General features: G+C 43.5%; 1 protein-coding gene across 2 annotated transcripts in view; it reads left to right on the forward strand.

The window, feature by feature from the left end:
• Window positions 1-1,842: 1,842 nt before the first annotated feature.
• Window positions 1,843-3,503, forward strand: part of C4H17orf114 (chromosome 4 C17orf114 homolog) — a 34,246-nt gene continuing 32,585 nt past the window's right edge. Inside the window, exon 1 of one of the 2 annotated variants that reach the window (XM_075343233.1) lies at window positions 1,843-1,948. The gene's annotated coding sequence lies outside the window, so the exon portion shown is untranslated. The remainder of the gene's footprint in view (window positions 1,949-3,503) is intronic. The other variant, XM_075343234.1, reaches the window with a different exon arrangement.

Raw genomic sequence — 3,503 nt, forward strand, 5'->3', positions numbered from 1 at the left:
TTAGGAGGGGGCAGTGTACTGATGTGTGTGTATTAGGAGGGGGCAGTGTACTGATGTGTGTGTATTAGGAGGGGGCAGTGTACTGATGTGTGTGTATTAGGAGAGGGCAGTGTGATGTATGTGTATTAGGAGGGGACAGTGTGCTGATGTGTGTGTATTAGGAGAGGGCAGTGTACTGATGTGTGTGTATTAGGAGGGGACAGTGTACTGATGTGTGTGTATTAGGAGGGGACAGTGTACTGATGTGTGTGTATTAGGAGGGGACAGTGTACTGATGTGTGTGTATTAGGAGAGGGCAGTGTACTGATGTGTGTGTGTTAGGAGAGGGCAGTGTAATGATGTGTGTGTATTAGGAGAGGGCAGTGTACTGATGTGTGTGTATTAGGAGGGGGCAGTGTAATGATGTGTGTGTGTGTGTTAGGAGAGGGCAGTGTACTGATGTGTGTGTATTAGGAGGGGGCAGTGTACTGATGTGTGTGTATTAGGAGGGGGCAGTGTACTGATGTGTGTGTATTAGGAGGGGGCAGTGTACTGATGTGTGTGTATTAGGAGGGGGCAGTGTGCTGATGTGTGTATTAGGAGGGGGCAGTGTACTGATGTGTGTGTATTAGGAGGGGGCAGTGTAATGATGTGTGTGTGTGTGTTAGGAGAGGGCAGTGTACTGATGTGTGTGTATTAGGAGGGGGCAGTATACTGATGTGTGTGTATTAGGAGGGGGCAGTGTACTGATGTGTGTGTATTAGGAGGGGGCAGTGTACTGATGTGTGTGTATTAGGAGGGGGCAGTGTGCTGATGTGTGTATTAGGAGGGGGCAGTGTACTGATGTGTGTGTATTAGGAGGGGGCAGTGTACTGATGTGTGTGTATTAGGAGGGGACAGTGTACTGATGTGTGTGTATTAGGAGGGGACAGTGTACTGATGTGTGTGTATTAGGAGAGGGCAGTGTACTGATGTGTGTGTATTAGGAGAGGGCAGTGTACTGATGTGTGTGTATTAGGAGGGGGCAGTGTACTGATGTGTGTGTATTAGGAGAGGGCAGTGTACTGATGTGTGTGTATTAGGAGGGGGCAGTGTACTGATGTGTGTGTATTAGGAGGGGGCAGTGTACTGATGTGTGTGTATTAGGAGAGGGCAGTGTACTGATGTATGTGTATTAGGAGGGGGCAGTGTACTGATGTGTGTGTATTAGGAGGGGGCAGTGTACTGATGTGTGTGTATTAGGAGAGGGCAGTGTACTGATGTGTGTGTATTAGGAGGGGGCAGTGTACTGATGTGTGTGTATTAGGAGGGGGCAGTGTACTGATGTGTGTGTATTAGGAGAGGGCAGTGTACTGATGTGTGTGTATTAGGAGGGGGCAGTGTACTGATGTGTGTGTATTAGGAGGGGGCAGTGTACTGATGTGTGTGTATTAGGAGGGGGCAGTGTACTGATGTGTGTGTATTAGGAGGGGGCAGTGTACTGATGTGTGTGTATTAGGAGGGGGCAGTGTACTGATGTGTGTGTATTAGGAGGGGGCAGTGTACTGATGTGTGTGTATTAGGAGGGGGCAGTGTACTGATGTGTGTGTATTAGGAGGGGGCATTTTTCTGTTGTCTGTATATTAGTCGGTCAGTTTTATGATACCTATATATTAGGAGAGGTGCGGAGTCTTCTTTAGAACTTCTATATTATACGTCTGGTGTTTATATTTCACCAGGTTTATGCATATTTTATATCACTTGCCCATTAAAGGGACAGTGTTCCCACTATAGGGAGGTCAGGGTGTAAAAATGCAAACATTTAATGTATAGTAGGAGTTAAAGGGGCAGTGTCCTGTGTGCATAGGAGATAAGGGAGCTAAGATTAGGTAGGGAGCAGTGGAGGGAGGAGTGGCATAGGACACACTCACACTCACATATACTCCGCCTGGCAAAGTGTGAACTGGGATCATCTGGAGCAGATACTGGGGTAAGGCTGCAGCCATCAGAGTGATCTCTTATAAGATCCAGCAGACTGCGTCTAGTGGTGAGCGACACAGATCGTGTGAGGGAGTGACAGGAAAAGCACAGATTGTGCGTGCAGAGATTGTGCCACAGATGTGTGTGTGACTCATATTGTGCGTGTATATGTGATACAGATAGTGTGTGTGTGGCGGAGATTGTGAGAGTGCATAGGTGCAAGATGTGTGTATGACACAGATTGTGAGTGTATGACACAGATTGTGAGTGTATGACACAGATTGTGAGTGTATGATACAGATTGTGAGTGTATGATACAGATTGTGAGTGTATGATACAGATTGTGAGTGTATGATACAGACTGTGAGTGTATGATACAGATTGTGTGAGTGTATGATACAGATTGTGAGTGTATGATACAGATTGTGAGTGTATGATACAGATTGTGTGAGTGTATGATACAGACTGTGAGTGTATGATAGAGATTGTGTGAGTGTATGATACAGATTGTGAGTGTATGATACAGCTTGTGTGAGTGTATGATACAGACTGTGAGTGTATGATAGAGATTGTGTGAGTGTATGATACAGATTGTGCGTGTATGATACAGATTGTGTGAGTGTATGATACAGATTGTGTGAGTGTATGATACAGATTGTGAGTGTATGATACAGACTGTGAGTGTATGATACAGACTGTGAGTGTTTGATAGATATTGTGTGAGTGTATGATACAGACTGTGAGTGTATGATACAGATTGTGTGAGTGTATGATACAGACTGTGAGTGTATGATACAGATTGTGAGTGTATGATACAGATTGTGTGAGTGTATGATACAGACTGTGAGTGTATGATACAGATTGTGAGTGTATGATACAGATTGTGTGAGTGTATGATACAGATTGTGTGAGTGTATGATACAGATTGTGCGTGTATGATACAGATTGTGTGAGTGTATGATACAGATTGTGTGACTGTATGATACAGATTGTGTGAGTGTATGATACAGATTGTGAGTGTATGATACAGACTGTGAGTGTATGATAGAGATTGTGTGAGTGTATGATACAGACTGTGAGTGTATGATACAGATTGTGTGAGTGTATGATACAGATTGCGAGTGTATGATACAGATTGCGAGTGTATGATACAGATTGTGTTAGTCCGCACTGTACGCTCAGACTGGATCTCAAACTTATAATCTTTATCATACACATAAACATTTACAATCTGCCATTAGAGAGTCAGAAGGTGATTGTCTGTATCTGATACAGATTATTCGGTGTATGATATAGATTATGTCTGTATGATATGGATGGTATGACACAGATAATGCATGAAACATTGCATGTGTATGATACAGAGGAGTTTGTGCATATGTCTGTATTGTTATGATCTGATATTATTGTGATTTGTGAGTGTATGGACAGACTGTGTGTATGATACAGATGACTGTGTGTATATCTGATATTGTAAGTGTATGATACAGAAGAGTGTGTATATGTATGTGTATGTGTGTGTGTATGTGAGTGTGTGTGAGTGTGAGTGTATATCTGATATTGTA

Source organism: Anomaloglossus baeobatrachus, chromosome 4, assembly GCF_048569485.1.
Source record: "Anomaloglossus baeobatrachus isolate aAnoBae1 chromosome 4, aAnoBae1.hap1, whole genome shotgun sequence".
NCBI lineage: Eukaryota > Metazoa > Chordata > Amphibia > Anura > Aromobatidae > Anomaloglossus > Anomaloglossus baeobatrachus.